At 47.2% G+C, this 19,983-nt stretch overlaps 1 long non-coding RNA gene across 1 annotated transcript in view; it reads left to right on the top strand.

Annotated features, from left to right (window-relative positions):
• Positions 1 to 19,983, top strand: part of LOC144791113 (uncharacterized) — a 179,880-nt gene that overhangs the window by 98,477 nt on the left and 61,420 nt on the right. The window contains exon 2 of the long non-coding RNA XR_013602298.1: positions 11,158 to 11,187. This is a non-coding gene — a long non-coding RNA (uncharacterized LOC144791113). The remainder of the gene's footprint in view (positions 1 to 11,157; positions 11,188 to 19,983) is intronic.

Genomic DNA, 19,983 nt, shown 5'->3' with positions numbered 1-19,983 from the left:
GAGCTATTCAATCCCATGCCATCGTGGAGAAGTGTGGCTCACTGGTTAGAGCAGGCAGACCCTGAAGCAGAGAACGGCCCGGGACCAGGGTTCAATTCCCGGCGCGGCAGGGTGGTGGACCAGGGTCAGCGGACTCGATAATTCTCGCTTCAGTGCCTACACGAATCACGGGTTCACACTCTGCAACTCTGGGCATTAGCTTGCTTAATCTCCACTACGGCCCCCCCGCGGCGGGATGCCTGGCTTTCACCTTGGGGATACCCAGTACGGGTTATCTCACTGGGAAAAGCCAGGACGGGTTCCCAAGGCAAGCGCCGAGATGCCTCACGGTGATTCGAGCGCTATATAAGTAGCCTAAACATTTTTTTTTTTAAATCCAATTCGTAAATGATTTTTTACTTCAACAAAACTGACAGAAACAGTTGTATCATGCACCCATGACTAACCCTGGGCCTACCGGAAACTGTGGCTACCCACAATATATTTTTTTTAAAGTTGTGAACATTTTTATAAAGTGTAGTTGCAGCAACTGCAATGCCCCAAACAAACAACACCAACTTACTTGTAAAATCTCAAATCCAAAAGTGGTCCCCAAAAAAGTCCTCAAATACAAATATCCAGCAGCAGCCACAAAGAGTAATCCTTCCAGCTCCAGATCCAAATGAAAAGTGACCAGGACATGGACAAAACAATGGGGGGAGCCCGCTGGACAGGAAGAGGAAGTTGGAAACTCTGGGGCACTTCCTTCCTCCCACCCCCCAAAAATGGACTCCTTGCACAAAAAAGTGCAGCCAAATGTCAATCTGAGGAATTATTCTGATCCAAATCATCGTTTTAAGAAGGTTTATGCTGCCAGCGATATATTTTTTGTGCAGAATTGCAATTTTTTCAATTTTGGGAAAGCGAGCTGTTCAAATCTCCCGCTGGATGTCAGTTGCACGTCGCTATTGTTTACTCTCGCGATGCGTGATCGCGGGCCCTTATGACGTATTCACGTTCTCAAAGTTTCGCAGTGCAAGATGGCGGACCTCGACGACGTACTCGCGGTCGAAAAGTCTCGCGCGATCACGTAGCCAGATCAAAATGGCGCAGCGCACGCAAACCGGGAGGAAAACAACTCGGTGAACTCAGAATCACGGTAAGTCAACGCCGTGCGCACGAGATTGTAATTTTGAAGCGCGACCTAGCAAAAGAAATTCACCAACTAGCAAATTGTGGATTTTTGGGCAAATTCGCGTGATTCGCGGACCGCGAAATTGCCAAAAATCCGCAAATTCCGCGAGCTGAACCAATTTTCAGCCCATACTTACTCAACTACTGATGCACTGGGGCAGAATCCAGGGCAAGCAGACTACCCAGGTCCCTTCTCAAGGTCGCCCTCCTCTTGACCAGCAGGAACACTAGCCCCTTGACCATGTCCAGGTGACCTCCAATGAACACCAATTAATGAGTGGGAGTCAGGTGTGATTTTTTGTGGTTGATCAGGAAGCTGTGGACCTCCAGAATCTCGCACACCCTCTGGACATGAAGAGTCCCCCTGAAAAAAGAAGAGGCAGAAATCAGCCACTCATCAAGATATGGGAAAACCCGAATCCCCTCCCTATGGATAAGCCCAACCAAGGGAGCCAGGACCTTAGTGAAGACCCTCTGGACAGATGACAAACCATAAGGTAATGCCTGGAACTGGAAATGATTGGGCCCCACACAGAACCTGAGGAACAGCTGGGATGCTGGGTGAATGGGCATGTGCAGATATGCATCGAGCAGTTCCAAGGATCCACCACTTTCCCCTGAACCAGCAAGGTAAGGATCTCCTGCAAAGGCAACATCTTATACTTAACATGAGGGACAAACAAATTTACCCATTTGAAATCTAGCACAGGACAGAAATAAACCTACACCTTCCTTACCAGGAAAAGGATTGAGTAGACCCCTAGACCCCTCCGATAGGCCACAATGGGAAAGCTAGCCCTTTTGTCGAGAAGATCCAGAATACCTGCCAAAAGTGCCTTCCTCTTTGGTGCATGCAAAAACAACAATTGACGGACAGAATGCAGAACAATGTGATAAGTTCACTCCAGTATGGAGATCTGGGAGCAAATCCATCATTTTTTAATTTTTTTTTTGCTCACCATGCCATTCCAGTTTGAACCCAGGCATATGTAAATAAATCACTCTTGACCCTGTTCCCAATGGGAACAGTCCAGCCCAACTGGCCAGCCAGGGTCCTCCCCGGACTGGAAACAAGCATCCTAGGACCGGTTTCAGGGTTTTACCCCTCATTAGCCAGGATAGCTTGACTCCAGGGGCACGGAGAGCACTGGACCCACGTCTGGGCATACCCATCCCACTCTGGGTGACAAATTCCAAAACAACAATTGATGGACAGAATGCAGAACAATGTCATATTTTTACCCCAGTATGGAGATCTGGGCCTAAATCCATCTTTTTTTTGCTCACCATGCCATTCCAGTTTGAACCCAGCCATATGCAAATCAGTCTTGACCTAGTGCCCAGTGGGAACAGCAGTCCCAACTGCCAGGCCAGGTCCTCCCTGAACTGGGAACAAGCATACTAGGACCAGTTTCAGGGTTTTACCCCTCATCAAACAGGATAGCTTGACTCCAGTGGCATGGAGAGCACGGGACCAACGTCTGGGCTTACCCTTTCCACTCGGGGTGACAAATGCAAAAACAACAATTGATGGACAGAATACAGAACAATGTCACACATTCACCCCAGTACGGAGATCTGGGCCTCAATTCATCTTTTTTTTTTGGTGCAGCTGATGGCAAGGGAATGTGAACAAAAAACTCTGGGGGAGGAGAGTCAAAGACTATTGTGCAATCTTCCTTGACAATTTGCAGGATCCACTGGTCAAAGATGGACCTCCGCCAAGCCCCCATGAAATTCAACAAATGACCCCTCACAAGTAGCTGACCACACGGATAGTCAGGACTTCTTAGCAGGGACAGAGCCACCATCCGACTACTAAAACCTAGTTTTGTGGAAGAAAAGGACAGCCCAGCCATGATCCATGCCCCGAAAGAGCAAGTTTCCTCCAGGAGCAGAAGATGGACCGAAGGCCCTCTTCGTGCCTTCGTGCCTAAGAACCTCCCCCTGAAAGGAGAGATGGGAGCCAGCAGCTTTCTGTTCTCAGACGATTTTTTTCACCATCTCCTCCAGGGAGCACCCAAAAGCTTAGGCCCAGAAAAAGGAATCTTCTTTAGAAGGGACTTCCTAGCCGCCTCTGCTTTCCAATTGTGCAACAAGACCTGGTGCTGAGCCGGAACAGCACTGCCTCCCGCAGCGGCCTCATAGGTATTAAACAAAATGTCTGACAACAGCCTTGTCTGTTGTTCATTGACCAACAGGGTAGACATGATGTCCGTAACTGCTCTAGAGGTTCAGCAAGGGACTAATAGTCCTTCAAAAGAGGCTGGAAAGTGTAGGAGAGGTAAGCAGATGCCCGAATGGAAAAGTTGGCCACGGCGTAAGATCTTTTTACTGCAGCTTCCACTCACTGGTTCACCGCGTCCAAAGGAGAAGCACCCTCTGAAATGATGGACCCCTGAGAAGACAACCCAGCCATCAGAGAATCAACCATCCCAGCAGAGGGAAATTCTTTAGCAAAATCCTGATTGGCATAGTGCTTAGAAAGATAGCACAGAAAAGACTGTTTGTCCACCTCCTGACACTCATTATCAATCACCTTCTTAATTGATGGGTGCCATGGCAGAGACTCAGGTTCACACTTCTGGTACTGCAAAACAAATCCTCTGCATCATCCTCAACTAGAGGAACAGAGAAAGCCAGGTTATTCTTAATATGCTGCAGGACCTCCTTCAGCTCATGCCCCTGCACATATCTGCCTTGGAGGTCATCATCCTCCCTGTCAGCCTCTGTGTTGGTGGAAGGCTCCATGCTCTGCTTTTTAGTAGAAGAGTGCCCTCATCCTCCTTAAATGCCACAGCCACAGCAGCCTAAATAATCTGCTGGATGGCCTGCAAGGAAGGTGTCTCTACAGGAGCCTGAACACCAGGGCCTTCCTCCATGAGGGACTCATCACCAGGCTCCATCCTGAACACATTGACAGGATAGCAAGATCCCCACAGCGAGCAGCAGAAACAGCACATCATGTCCCAACAAAAACCACAAGCCGAGAAACCTGGCCAGTTGTCAAGCAAACCCAAACCAAAAGCAGTATGCACGCTGTCAGAGCAACACCATGTCCGCATTCCCTGGCAATTGCCGGTATGCCAGAAATGCGTGATGCATCACAGGTGCCGTCCAGCCTGACCGCCCTACTGCAGCATCCTGCACATAAACAGTGGGAGAAGACTCGCACCGGCCCGAAGTCAACCCGGACCAGCAGCGCACTCCCTGTGGTGCCCACGAGAACAGGGGCAGCAGAAGCCGGGGTCAGGGACCCACCAGACGATCCATTTGCCTCTGAAGAACGGCCCACAGTTGCAGGGCCTACTTCAACAATTAAGAGCCCACTTTGCTGATCTTACAATACACGTTGAAAATAATTAAGAAGATGCTGACAGTGAGCCCGCTTCGCAGGGCCTCCAACCCGGGCGTTAGGGCCAGCTTTGGCACGACCTTGCCCCACATGTGCACTCGGAGAGTCTGCAGAGCAAAACAAAAGAGCAGGAAGTCGGGTGGATTGTGCCTCCTCTTGTAGGTGTCAGGGGTGAAAGAGGTCAGCCATCTTAGGAAGGGATGGGATGACTACAGCGCAAACTTTCTTGAAGGGGTCTGTTGGGGAGCTGAAGCTCACTTCATAACTCAGGTGGCGAGGAAGACTTACAAAGAGGTAATGTGCCCACACATTGTGGTGTCAGGTACACACTTTAAATGAGGGCCTCAGTGTTGCAGGATCCTAAAAATATTTGCTTCTAACTATGGGCTAGAGGTGTCTTTGGAGATGTTGCTAGCAATGGGTGCACACTGCACATCAACTTTGTGCGACCTGCCCAGCATTTTGCACTGCACCTGATCGATGCTTCAGTTGCATCGCAAAGAAAATATTCCCAGAAGATCACAAAACCTCATGCTAGCGGCTGGATGAAATGTATGACCCCTATGAAGGGCTGAAAATGAAAGGAAAGAGGCCTGCAAGGGATAACAAATCTCAATTCCTAGTTTTGAGTTCCTGAAGGGAAGTGGGGGAGTGACACTCTAGCCCCCTTTTAAAACATGCGAACTGTCCCCTTGCCACATCACTGCATAGCTCTCACCCCCTTTGCATTTTGAGTTATTGAGATTATGGGGGACCGACTGATTTATTTGATACATCAAGGACACAATCCCCGTGCCTGACCTCAAGATGGCCGCCTCAGTGGGTCGCTCCTTAACCCCTTCCATGCTGGGCCGTTTCCGCCGCTGTGCGGTAAACAAATGAACAGGTTGGGGCCGTGACGAACCCCAGCCGTCATCAGCACACGAGCACCGTGGAGCGTGACGGCTGGGGTACGTCATCAGCATGGAATGGGTTAATGCTCTACTTCTCCTGGACATTATAACTGGCCTACGACCTTGATCATGATCACAGCCCTCTCCTGACCTTGATCCTGCTCACTCTTTTGGACTTTTACTTTGGGATCTTTCCCGTGACCTTAGAGACTTAGCTATGTGACGAATGCCCAGTGGAGCTACTTGATAGCAAAAGAGGAGATGGGCTGTGGACTCCCCCTCGGCCGTCACCTATCCAGCCGTACTTTGGACAGACTTTCCTTAGTCTCTCCATCATACCCCCCTCCCACCCCTACACCCCCTGTCTCCCTCTATGCTCCTTTCTTTTCGTCTTCTTTAATGTTTTTCCGTGGAGACTTAGCTATTTGGCAGATGCCCAGTGGAGCTACCTGATAGCTATTAACAAGATGGGCTATGGACTTCCCCCTTAGCCCTCACCTACCCAGCCGGTCCTTGGACAGATGTTTCCTTCGTCTCTCCGACGTATCTCCCCGCTCCTTTTCCCTACACCCTTACCTTTCTTCACTCCATGAACCTCGTCCTCTATGCTACTTAATTTTTTTCATTGGTATATTATGTAAATTGTAGCTGCTGTAATTTTTGCAACTTTGTGGAACCTTATTTAAAGCGCTTTGCTATCTTCGGGTCTAGCCAGCACTATATAAAACTCTTTAAATAAATAAATACACTTTTTTTAAAGCAGCTTATGTCTCTCACTAAAGCTGACAGTAATCATTCCCAAAGAAAAAGTTGTCCCATTGGAACAGTTTCCCCTTTCAAGATCAAATACCACCACAATTCACTATCTGATAAATGGTTTGTGATGGCAACTGCAATTGCAATAGTTATGAAATGATACATACAAACGGCCTCCCAAAAAGGGGGTGCAAGCCCCCTCCTATGTGCAATTTGTAATGGGATTTAAAACCCCTCTTTTGTGAGTCAGAAAGACTATTAAACTACATAAGGGGGAGCTTGTACATCCTAAACTAACTTTTTTCATTTCACAAAGCTTGTGTTGTTATGGCTTGCAGACTTTGCAACTGCAAATATATTTTATACATGAGGCCCTATAGTCTAATGACATATTTGAACAGTGGGATCATTATAGCGCTTGCATCAACTTCTTGGAACCAAACAAGATACATAGCAAGTTTCTAAGCTGTTTTCTCAAATACCCTGTAGACTCCTTTTGGTCTGACACATTTAGTACCCCTCAAGAGCTTCATCCATGAAAGCATGCCAATTTGAAGGTTAAATGCTCCATCTTGCACGTTTATCACCTACCTGCACATTTGTTGGACCATGTGAAACATCATCAATTATTTCTACTCTAAGAGTTCGGACATTCTAAGCTACATCTACACAAATACACAACCATCCCTCACGAGTCTTTCTGCAGTCCTTAAAGTGGATACGTAGAGGTTTGTGGTTGCAGCCATGCAATCACTTGGAGCAGATTACTGTCTGGGTAATCATATTGTCATAGACATTTAACTGTTGTACAGCCCGTAGTGCAAGACATTATTCGAGAAACTTCGATAAAGACCCAGAAGTCGTCTCACTAGCTGGTATGATGCAACAATACTTGCGAAAGCTTTGTCGATGTGCCACTTCAAATCAATTGTCTACCACCAAATAAAAGGTGCGTTTGAGCCATTTTGATTTCTCATTGTCTTTTATTTTGAAACTGCAACACAGCAAGCACAGTTTATTTTCTGGGAATGCTGCATACCTCCCTATAAATACGGTAATCTCCTTTTGCAGTTTGTTTGCCAAATAAGCTAAATTTAGGAAGGGATTGCAAAGTGTTGTAAGTAAACAGGTTCATCATGTTTTGACCTATGTTTGAATACTCTCAGCCTTCTCAATCACCTCTGTTTGAGCTCCTGACACAACTGCTTTATTTAATTTGACTACAAATATTTGCTAGGTACTGTTTACATACAATATTAGACATTGTTGAGTGATGTGTAGCCAACAGTGTTTAATATGAAGGAAAGTGCTTTTGCAGGCCTCATCTGCAATGCACACAAAAGAATAATAACATAATCCTGTGTGTTCACATCATGGAGCAAGGTGGAAAAACAAAATTTTCTATACCCCTTATGAAATCATACTTCCATAACCATAACTTGAACTAATTGAGTGATGTGTGAAATTAACCAACTTAGAATAAGAAATGCACCTACACAAGTACACGTGGGAAACTAATTTTGCTTATGTTGTGATCATAATTAACTAATTATGTGATTCTGTCGTGTCCTGAACTAATGAGCAGCTATGATATAATCGAAAGTAGCATAAATGTGCTTTTTGTACATGTATTTGTGGCAGAAACCGAAGGATAAGTGAGTATAAATTGCATAAATGTCGCTTATTTGCTAGGTAATAATTAACCGGGAAACCTTAGTATGGGGGGAGATAAACAGAAGGGCTATAGTATCATATTTAACATTTATTTTTGTTTGTTTCTATGGTAGTACCCATTTTGACTTGTGAGGCCTATCAGAAAATGGAGTCACACGTTTACTGTGGCCATAAGTGAAATACGCATGCGCGAATAAAGCCGAGAATTAATGCGAGCTGACTGTGCCTGAACAGCGAGGTTCAAGGCCACCATGTCCCAAGAATACAGATGACTGCCAACATCTGTGGGTGTCACTATTGTATAACGTGGGAACATGTTTGGATATAGCAATTTGAGAATGTGACTAGGCCGGACATTTTCTTAAACAAAGGACCCATTAAATTTTATCTGACACGACGGAAGGCGAATATTAAAAAGATGAGGTTATGCTCATCCACCCCTAAATTCTCCAATCAGAACTCGAGTTTATGCTGATAGTTACTTTTGTAGATAGATAAAATTAGTGAAAAAGGTATAAAAAGTGCTGATTTTACTTAAGAAAGAACTCCTCTTCAATTTCCTCCAGAGATGCTGTTGGAATGCTGATTTTTCCTGAGATGTAAGACTTTGAATAATTTTCTATTTCTTCTGAATGAGGTCTGAACTTTGGGTGAGGTTATTAGTCAGGGAAGTTAGGAGAAAAAAAGGAATTTTGGGAACTATCTGTCTTTTGCTAATACTTGCATATCTGAAATTAAAATAAAATGTCTATTTCAGATCTTCTGAAATAAATGAAATTAACTGTTTGAAATAAAATTCATATTCCTTAAATGTCGGTTTGAATAAAGAAAGAAATAAAGTGAATAAATTGTTTAGACATGCTAAATTTTTCTTTAATAAAAATTATATAAATGGAGAATTAAGCTGTTCTTGTATTTTCCTACGCCTAATTTTTACTAGCAGATTCGTCGACCATAATGGTGGCGTGTCTAAATAAATATTTTGTTAATGAAAACCATGGTAAATTCATTTAAGCTACAGGTGTAAATAGAATAAATATCCAGTTTTAGTTTAGACACCCCGCTATGATACAGCAGCTAACCTTTGAATTTCATCGATCCATGAAGTAGGATGGAAGTGTTTTGTGAGTGGCTCACGGTGTTATGGGCCCCACTGATGGGTAGATGTATGATTTTTGTACTTCAGGGAAAGGTGACATGGTTTTAGAATTTATTTCCGAAGTAGCGCTGCATCACACACAAATGTCATCCATTTTTTACCGTCCTGTTCAATCAAAATATTAAAGGTCCTATTCACATGAGCAAAAATGTACTTGTGCAGATTCACCCGTATGTAAGTTTACTCTTGCACGTAGATGTAAATCTACATATTTTTGCACTTTCAAGGGGGTGGAGACAACTAAGACTGAAAAACAAGTGTAAAGTTACTACAAGTAACTTTTCTCATGTAGGCACAGATCTCCACTATAAGGGCAGATACTGCCATCATGTGGGGGTGAACTTCATCACTGGGGTGGAGATCCCTGTTAGGCATAATACAGGGAAAGTGATATCATTTCTTAATTTTAAAAAGTTAACAAATATTACAATTTACAATAAAATTGACATTTAAAAAAAAATAATAATTATTAATTTGGAAGCAATAAAATAAAGTGTTACAGACAGTTACCTCATCAAATTAAATGTTTATTAAATAGTTTACCTAGATTAATTTAATTTATAAATATTACTTTTTGAACAGAAGTTCTCAAAACCCAACCCTCACTAGACTTTTCATGTTTAAATATTATTTAGTACATTTATTTAAAACCTATGTTATGTTTAAATTACATGTTTATTATTTAAAGGTTTAACATTTAATTTAATAATTTAAAAAAAATGTAAGGCCTAATGTAGATCTTGGCAGGACTCCTGTCATCCCTCAGCGGAAGAGTTTACAAGTACTTTGTCAAGCTGATGGATTCCCGCCTGCCGTACGCCAACGCAGACTTCTGTGGTGCCTAACATTAGTCCATTGCCATCAGGGCAGAGGGATTGGGCCGAACCTACTTAGATTTCATAGTTGTGCTGACATTGTTCTAGTGGCAGATTGCACAAGGGAGTGATTCCGTTCTGGGACAAGTTGAACATTGTATTATTCCTGTTGCTTTGGGATGGATGCTAGCATCACACACCTGATGTGTTTTGGCTAATTATTTTCACCTGCATACCCCACTATAAAATACACTTCATGTCAGACCATGATGCTTTGCCATTCCACTGCAGCACAACATTGTCAAGCAGAACTTTTGTCAGAGAAGTCAGTTTTTTTTGTTTTCTCTGTTTCTTGTCGCTTTTTTCGTCTTTAATTAATGTTCTTGTGGGTCATAAAATTGATTTAAGTTTTCTTTTTTTTCTTTTTTTAATAATGGCAGGGAGGAGAAATCTCCATTTTACAGAGGGAGAATTGCCAGTCATGGTGTATGAAATTATTAGAGTAGAGCCACAATTGTTTGGAGCCCAAGTACAAAATACAACTATAGCTCAGAAAAGGCAAATGTGGACTAGAATAGTTGACAGATTGAATGCTGTAGCAAACAACCTGCCCACACAGGAGGAAATTAGGAAGAGGTTGAATGACCTGCAGGGGAGGGTGCGTTCTAGGTCTCTAAATGTCACCTGGAGACCCAGTAGAAAGTCTTGCATATCCTGCATCCTGAAAGCTTGACAGGAATTCCTGGTGGAGTGTAAATTGGTAAATTATACTTTTGTATGTGCCACTAGACCTAAATGTCATTTTTGGTTTTCATTTAGCTGTTGATAATGTGTTTTGCATCTTTAGGAAAGTTAGAAACTATATATATTTTTGGATCATTTATTTTTGGTCTTGTTTGTTTGTTTGAATGTAGTTTGTTATATTTAAGATTACAGGATTCATTCTCCATTACATTTCACATGATGTAATGGTATTTGTAAGTGTTTTTACACAAAATAACATATTTCATATATGTGTTTTATATTGTAAATGTCTGGTCATTTTTGTTGCATATTTTCACTAACTTATGTTTAACTTACAAATTTGCAAGTGTTTTAATGTTTAATTGAAATGACTACAATTACCAGGATGCCTTGATTTTGTTTTGTCAAAATAATATTGCAATGTTATTCTGCTCATTCTCTCTTTTCTAATATACTTTTCAATAATGTTAACGTGCTATGTATTTATCAATCTCTATTTCAGGCTATGTGTTGAAATATTTTTGTGTTCCATTTTGTAAGTTGTCCTATCCTTGTTCTTTTATTGAATTGATGTTATTTGTTTTACAGATCGAAATGTATTGCCCTAAAAATCTTAAGGTATGTAATTCTGTATGTTGAATATAAGTATTTTTCTTAATAAATATACTCTGCAATGTTTATATGATGACTAATGCAATTCATCCTCCTAAGTTATTTAATTGTCAGATTTGTAGCCTGCTAAGTTTTGGAATGGTGTCTGTCACATTCTTCCTGTCTACAGTGTGGTGTTGAATGTTTGGTATATTTCATGTATACTTTTTTTTTTTTTTTTAAAACCTTTATTGAACAATGAAAGCTCACAAATACTGGCCTACAACCCCACGGGCTGGCCAGAACAGAATGGTCAAATAACCAGCATACAAAAAGAAGATCTGCACAGGATATAACATCAGGAGCACTGGTGAAGCAATAAAAACCATCGAGCGTTCAGCAAGAGCAGGATGATAAAGGTTAATTTTCTAGCACGGGGAGGGGACCAAAGGAATAACGGGCCATATATGAGAGTACAAGGGAGGGACCGCGGCAAGCCGCCATTTTATAAACACAACGTAAGAAAATGAAGCCATATAATCAAATCTAGCAAAGGACAGAAACAGAATCAGACCATCAAATAGCGACAGTGGCAACAGTCAATCGTGCTCACTCACCTCCGCCCCTACCCGAACAAAGAAGACGTGGTCAAAAAGCCCCATCACAAAGACTATGCAATACGCACCCCAACGGAAAAAGGGGACCTCCATAAAGGAGGAAGGGAAAGAGGGAGAAAAAGACAACAAAAGGAACACCCGCCAGACCATGCACCCCCAGGGGGAAAAACAGGACAATAAAACCGGCATGCGATGTAACAGAAATACGATACCAGAATAGGCAGCGAACCACAATCAGCCACACACCGGAAGAAGGACAGAAAACCCCCGGGGGAGATACGAGGTGACAGAGTCCCGAAAAAGTGAATACACAAGAGCCATAGAACAAAAAAGGGGAAAATAAGGGGGGAAAAAGACCCCCCGACACAAACAGACCCCCCCCACCCACCCCTAAGCCCACCCTGCACCCCTGCAGAAGGCTACGGCCTACCCCCCCCCGCAGCGTGCCTGTCGCCCTAAGTAGAACCCGAAATTTAGTGGAGCAAGAAAAGTTGGAATTAAAAGACAAAAAAGGGGGGGGGGAAGGAAGGGAAGGAAAGAAGGGAGTAAAGACATACAAACATACACACGGGGGAGGGCCAAAGACAGGAGTAAACGCACCCATCCACCCGCCCGGGTTAAAGGTCCAAGTCCTCGGGAAGCCAAAGAGTATCCGGCCAAAGTCCAGGAGCACTAACCAGTTACACAGAACCATATCAGGACACAGAGATCATCCAAACCGTTCATGAGCTACCGCATATAAGAGTCAGTTTTCATCAGCCCTGACCCTTTTTATCCAAAGCAGTAAGGGTCCGATCCAACGAGGACCCTGCCAGAAAGAACAGAAGGCAGGCAGCAGGAGAGTCCAACGGCAGTCCAAAAAAGTCACAGGAAGAAAAGCACGGAAGATCCAGGAAAATCACAGAATGTAGCAAACGATGCAGGCACAGTTCCAAGGATATATCCATAAAAACCGACCCATCCGGGCCGGCACAGGAGACGTCATCGGGCAGTGGTGATTGAGAGGGACCAGGAGAATCATAAAAGTCCGGCAAAACAAAATCCAGCTCCCGGGCCAAGGGCAGAGGAGGCAGCACAGGAGGAGAAGGCGCCATCAGGTTGCGCACCTCCGGGGCGGCAGCCGGGGCCGAGTCCGCCAGGAGAGTACCAGCCACACCCCGCGATATCAATGCCTCATCCGGTCGTGGGGGCCCGGGAGGCCCGCAGTGAGGAACCGTCTCCAGAGCCAGGAGTGGCGCGGCCACCGAGAGCCGCCAGGATAGCAGGATGTTCAAGATCCCCTTAAGTGCAGGAAAGCCTTCACAGTATCCGACACCCGGGCCTTGCGGCGGGCCCCCAGTGCTCGTCCGGGCCCGGCCCAAACAAATGGGGTTGGTCGCCATCTTGAGAGCCCGAACAGGCCGCGCGGCCAACAACCTCCGCCGGGGCGGCAGTCAAGCAGATGAAGCCCCGCCAACAGGCAGAAGAACACCCCGGACAGGAAGGGGGGCCACCAGAAGAAGGGGATTCGCCGGCCCCCCAATGTCGCCAGTCCCGTTCTCCGAGTCCGGGCGGCAAAGAACAAAATGGCCGGACCGGAGAACAAAGGGGGAGGAAGCTGAACACACGAGGAACCCCAATAATGAAGGGCAGCGACACCATCCAAGGCTGCCGCCACACAGGAGTCTCTCAGCCAGGAACCTCCGGCTCACACGAACAGCGGCCCTCCAGTCACCTCCAGCGCGCCCCGAAGGGCAAGCCCGCAGGCTGCATCCGGCCCAGGAGCCGGGACGAAGAACCAGGCCAGTCCGCCCTCGAGTCCCGGGAATGGTCGGGGGCACTGCACCGGACCCACAGCAGCCAGGACAACCGGAACAAGTGGTAAGTGCCTGCAGTGCGTCGTAGCAGTACCACACAGCAAGGAGGGCTTCCCGGGGCAGGATAAATGCAGGATAAATGTGAAAAACACAGGCGGGCGAACGGAGCCGAGCTAAAGCGCGGCCATCTCGGTCGCGAGCTAGGCTCCTCCCCATACTTTTTAATTATTATTTCATTTCAGGACATCTTTTTACCTGTTGTTTTTACATTTTTTGTGTGTAATTTAAATTGTTTTTGTAATTTATTATAATACAACTGAAAAGTACAATCCTTATATACATTTTCTTTTCCTCTAAAAATGCTTCAATTTTAGCTTCAAACTCATTTGATGTATAATTCAGACTTTTATCATATTTTCTTTTGTAATTCATAATCGGTCCAGCACCAAGAGTACATGAACAACAATACGCCACTGAGGATACCTCAATTTCAAACCAGGAACAAGCTATTAGTGAAGACTCTGCTCCTACAAGTCCATATGACGAGTAGCTGCCTGGTCCATCTGATCTTCCTGGACAGACTGCTCCAGTGAGTTTCCCTTGGCCCACACCTACATCTCCTACCCCAGCTGTTACAACACCTCATCCTATGGATACCTCCACTTCCTATGTCCAAACCAACATCACCCCAATCTTGTGGTCCATAGTCCTGGCTGCTGTTGTTCCCCCACCATCAGGCCACTGAATCAGACTCCGAGATAATTATACAATTGTGTACTGTTCAATATTAGTGGTCCCAAACTCCATTTCATAAGCTTCTTTTTCGGATGGCGTCCAAAGATCACTATCTTGGATTTCGTTGGGTTTGCAACCAGCTTATTTTTAGCGTTATACTCCGAGAGTGCTGTTAAGGCTTTTTGAAGGCCGCCTTTAGTGTGGTCCAAAAGGACCAAGTCGTCTGCAGATTGTATCAGCTGGATCCTGGTTCTCCCAATACTAGGAGTTGCTAAAGTTGCTCCGTGCAATGCGTTAGCCAAACCTGCTGTGTATAGGTTAAAGAGCAACGGGGCAATGACACAGCACTGATTTAACCCGTGATCTGTGATGATTTTTCCTGTAGCAGATTCGCACGGGAGTTTAACTCTTACCCAAGTTTGCGTATACAAGGGGGCGCTGGGTGGCGCACATCCAAGATGGCCGCACAACTGTGACGCGCTGGAAGCTTGGCATCATTATCCGGCAATAATCCTGATTTCTACCCCAGATAGACACTGACTTTTGTGCTCCAGCTCTTCGTTGTGGTCTCTGCTCTTGGCAGTAAAAAAAATGGCACATTTGCACCTCTGTGGGCCCAGCTGCAGGGAGCGGACTGCCTCCCGGGCCGACTTGACCAATCCTGTAGGACGCCTGCCCGGAGACTGTGGCTGCTCAAGCCCTGAGTGCACATGTGGTGTCGGGCCTCGCTGGGCCCTTCCCGGAGACTCGGCCCGCCCGCGGTGCTCTGACCTCCTGCTGCTTTCTACTTTGGTCCGGTGCTCTGCGGGCATATCTACTTGTGGACCAACCGCCTATGGGGTCGAGAACTGGCGGTGCGGACCCGTGCTTGCAGTGAGGGACTGTGACATCTGCAGGTAGGACTGCGGGGGGCCCATACACCCCCTGTTTGCCAGTATTGCCCCCCCACCGCTGGCTGCCTCCTCACCTTTTCCACATACCTGGGCTCTGTGAGACCCCGCCGACAGCGCTGGATTCTGCTGCTAACCTCTGCGGTCGTCATCTTTCACCCTGCGGCCTGGGACCATAGCCGCATGTGCCCCGCCCGCATGTGAGACGGCGGGATAGCGGGCATTGATACATCGCCCCATCGTCATATCCATGCTTTCCTGAGGCATTTACCATAATTCTGTGGGGCCTGTTGAGGACGTTTGGGCTGGGCAGCGCCTTTGCAGAAACACATGCAGCCAGATTCATCAATATCCAAATCTGAGAATTTTAAATTGCGAGAAAATGCGAATCGCAATTTAGAATTCGCAGAACGGCATTCATGAAGTTTTCCGATTTAAAAATGCTATTCGCAAGCGGCCGCAATCGCCGATTGCGGGAAGCCAGAAATCGGTAAAAAATCGCAGATTCCGCAGATACCCCTGTTGAAATTGCGATTTCGCAATTACCGATATCGCAAATAGCGATCTTGCTAACTGCGAGATCACAAAAACGGGAAGTCGCATCCTGAGCACAGTGATGACATCACAACCAGGAAGTAGGCAGCTCCCACCCTCATTCAGCAGTGAGAGGCAGAAGTACAGGCGGCAGTTGCAGAGCTCCCCTCCAGCATTCCCACAGGACTACAGCAGGAGACAGCACAGTGGCAAGCATGGCACAGGATGCAGCAGGAGCTTCCACCAGTGGGAGAAAGTGCAAAATAAAGTTTTCTGAGCAGGAGCTCGAACACCTAATTGAAGGAGTTTCCAAGGATCACAACCGCCTATTTGGTAGTGACTCCCGAAGGGTACCAGAGGTGGACAAAAGGCGCATATGGCTGCGCATCTGCACCAAAGTGAACGCCGTGGGGGTGACCCAGCGCTCGGTGGACGAGCTGAAAAAGCGCTGGTATGACTTAAGAGGGCGGGCAAAAGAAAAGATTGCTGAGAGGCTGGGGGAGCAATTAGCGACAGGTGGAGGGGAGCCCACTGTCCCACGAACACCCCACTGGAGGACCAAGTGGAGGAGACCATCAACCCACAGGCCTGCGTGGGTGTGACCCAGCTTGACTCCTCCCGACCCACCCAAGACACACCAGGTAAGTGCCATGCGACTGCAACCCCCTGTCCCCTAACATCGTCCATGACTCCAGTGCATCCCATAACAAACCCCAATCATGCAGCCAAAGTACAGCTCCATAGCGCTATTGCATTGTGGGACATGTAGTCTGCCCACAATTACCATCCTGTACCATAGAGCCTGACATGTCCAGTGAGAGTCAATCTTGCAGCGAGACAGGGAATGGTAGACTGCATGCATGTAGCAAGCCTAACTGTGTACGGAACATGTCACTAATCAACGTCCACTTCACATCACAGGTGGCGCTGATGTCCCCAGCACAGACAGCGAGGCCCTGGTGATTGAGGAGAACACGGAGGGAACGGAGGGAGATACACATCATACCTCACAGCCCGGACCATCAGGGCAAGCTGCCAGAACAGCGGTCATCCCACCACCCGCCCCTGTGGCCCGTGCCACCCCCGTGACAACAGGCGCTGCTGTAGCACCACGCAGCACACAGCCACCAGTGGGGCCTGCAACACCAGCAGCAGGTCGCCAACAAACCCGCCGCCCTGCGGCTGTGAGGAGCCAGACGAGCGGTCTGGTCAGGGAGCCGCGCACCAACACATCCCGCGCTGGCAGGGGCAGAATTATGCGAGCAGGTGGGCTCTCTATTGAGCGCAGGATGCTGAGTGTGCACCAGACCCAGGCCCGACACGTAGCCGCCATCCACCTCCAACTGGACAAGACGGCACGTAATGTGGCACATATGACAGCAGCTGTGGAGGCCAACACTCAGGCAATGTCCAGGCAGCCGAATGTCAATCGCCGCAGACACCGCCAACTATTGACCCGCCTGTCAGCGTACACGCGGTCAAATTACATTATTGGGAACGCCACCTCCCAGCTCTCGCGTCGCTCCCTGGCCATGCGGCAGCAGACCTCAGGATCGTATTTCATGGCTCCACCTGTCTTGTGCAGTATGCGGAACCTGCTTTTCAACAGGCCAAATGTCCTCTCAATACAGTTCCTTGTGCGAATGTGTGATGCATTAAATCGCCGTTATTGTGGAGTTGCAGGGTTGAGGTATGGGGTGAGGAGGTACTCACGGAGAGCATAGCCGCTGTCACCGCTATGTAAGGAGCAGAGAGTGAGTGCCTGTTCTGCGCAGCTACATGATCACAACTTACACATTTGGGGCATGTGTACTTACCCAGTAGGTGTCCTTCCCCAGAGTCTCCCCTGGCCAGTCGTGTGTGGATGCCGCTGTGCCTGAAGATGAAGGAGTCATGTGTGCTCCCTGGGTACTGTGCCACAATGTCCGTGATTATTGTTTTGGCATTGCACACCATCTGGATGTTGAGGGAGTGGTAGCATTTCCGGTTGCGGTACATGTACTCTGTCTCAGCAGGTGGGAAAATATGGACGTGTGTACAGTCAATACATTCAATGACGTGTGGGAATTGAGCTACATTGTAAAATTGCAGCTTTGTATCATTGAGGTCCTGTTGGCTGGTGGGGAATGATATATAGTGGTGTAGCCGGGTCAGCAATGCCTCCAGGAAACTCCTTAGGCAGGGGGACATGGTGGGCTGGGATATCCCCCCTGCAACAGCGACCATCCCCTGGAAGCTTCCGGAACCCAGGAGGTGCAGGCAGCACAATACATGCACATGTGTGGGCACGGCATTGGTCCTCCTTGTAGGGTGCTGCATCAGGGGGTCTAGGTCCCGGATGAGCTTGATTATCATGGCCCCACTCAGGCGGTACTTGGCATAGATTTGCTCCCTGGTTTGGCCCAGAAGGGTGACCCGCTGGCGGTATATCCGCTCCTGTATCCTCCGTCTGTTGCGTGCAGCTCGCTGCAGCCTACGCCGCCTCACCAGCATGTAAAGTCCAGGCATTGTGGGAATCACCAGGCTGCAGCTGCATGTCCTTAAATGTGTTTGATCAGCCCTGCACCTGTTGGGAGGGACCTAACTGTTTTTTGAATTTTTTTTTCAGTACTGGTTACCACCTGATTTGAGTTCTTCTTAAATTGCGCGTCGCAAATAGCGATTTTCACGTTTTTCGCTTTTAGCGATTTTTCATGAATGGCTTATTTGCGAATTCGCTATTAAATTCACAGAAACCATGGTTCCTCGCAATTTCCGATTCGCAAATGCCCATCCTCCAAGATTTCTGCGAATTTAATAGCCAATTCCCTATTTTTAAATAGCGATTTAGCTATTTTGGTTGTTTGGGTTTCTTGAATTCCTTCCCTTCAAATTGCGAGCGGAATTGCGAATTCGCAGCTATTTCCTTTCATGAATCTAGCTGTAGCACTCCTCCGTTGCTTGTGCTGCGCGAGGCCTGTGGGGCTGTGGTGGTGTGATGCGAGCCCAGGCCTGGCGCAGGGCGGTGTTTTGCAGGCGTCCATCGGCGGGCCTTCGGGTGTTGGCTGCCCCCCCCGCTGTGTAGTGACTCTCGTGTACACTATTATGCAATATACCGGTGTGTTCTCTTTTTTTTGAGGTGCCTCTTTGGACTCATGGGTGTTGCACACCCATACTAGTGCTGCTGGTACCAACCCCACTGTTCTGTGGACTGATTACACTGCTGTGAGGGCCCCTGGGAGCTGTGGAGGGGTGCTACCCGTGATCTTTCAACCTGCTCGGGTTGTATGCCCTGACTGTCCTATGTCCCACCACCGCTCTACACGCACCGTCTACTGCTGCATGTAAATTACATAGTTCCTGGTCTAAACGCTTACAACCTGGTGCGACTCGCTCTACGTACTCCTTGATTGCCGCCCTCTATGCTGACCTGCTGCGAGGCTTGTGCCCTCCTCCCATGGTGTGCACTGTTGACACCATATCATTGTGGACCGGTCCTGCATCAGTGAACCATCACAAACTTTCTCTCCTGCTGCAAACACGCACTGAGCGGCATTTACTCCCTCTTACTGCAGAGAGGCCTGTCTGTAGTGGGCAATGGATAAGCTGGACGGTCGCCAACCTCGTCTCACATTTGACACGCAAAAAAAGGCAGTGACAAGGTCGAATTCGGCAGATCCTGCGCCAACCAACATGGAGCAAACACAAACCCTGCCGCAAGCCGATAGGGACGACGTTAAATCGATACTCCTTGCACTGCAGCATGGTCTAACGGACTTATCAGGGAAAATGGTCACTATGAATAACCGTTTGGACTTCCTTGTGCAAAAATTGGATAAGCACGATGGTCATTTAAAGAAGGTAGATCATTGCATCTCTGAGACTGAGGACATCACCACCCAGATGCAAACACAGGTCTCACAGATGGACAAACTACTGAAAGTGATTGCAGCCAAGAATGAGGACATTGAGGCCAGGAGCCGCCGCAACATTGTCCGTATTTTAGGCATAACGGAGAGCACAAACATGGCCGGATGGAGGACTACGTTGAGTGTCTCCTTAAAAGCTCCTTCGGCGCTGAATCATTGTCGCCGCACCTGGTGGTGGAACGCGCTCATCGCTCCCTGGGCTAGAGACCGCCCCCTGTAGAAACCCCTCGCCCCATCTTAGCATGCCTTCTCAATTACTACGATTGCGACTTTGCACTTCAGAAAGCCCGCGAGCTGAAGTCATTGCAATTCGAGGGAAACGCCTTCCAAATCTACCCCGACT

Source organism: Lissotriton helveticus, chromosome 11 (assembly GCF_964261635.1).
Source record: "Lissotriton helveticus chromosome 11, aLisHel1.1, whole genome shotgun sequence".
NCBI classification, from domain to species: Eukaryota; Metazoa; Chordata; class Amphibia; order Caudata; family Salamandridae; genus Lissotriton; species Lissotriton helveticus.
This window is presented reverse-complemented; position numbering and strand designations above follow the sequence as displayed.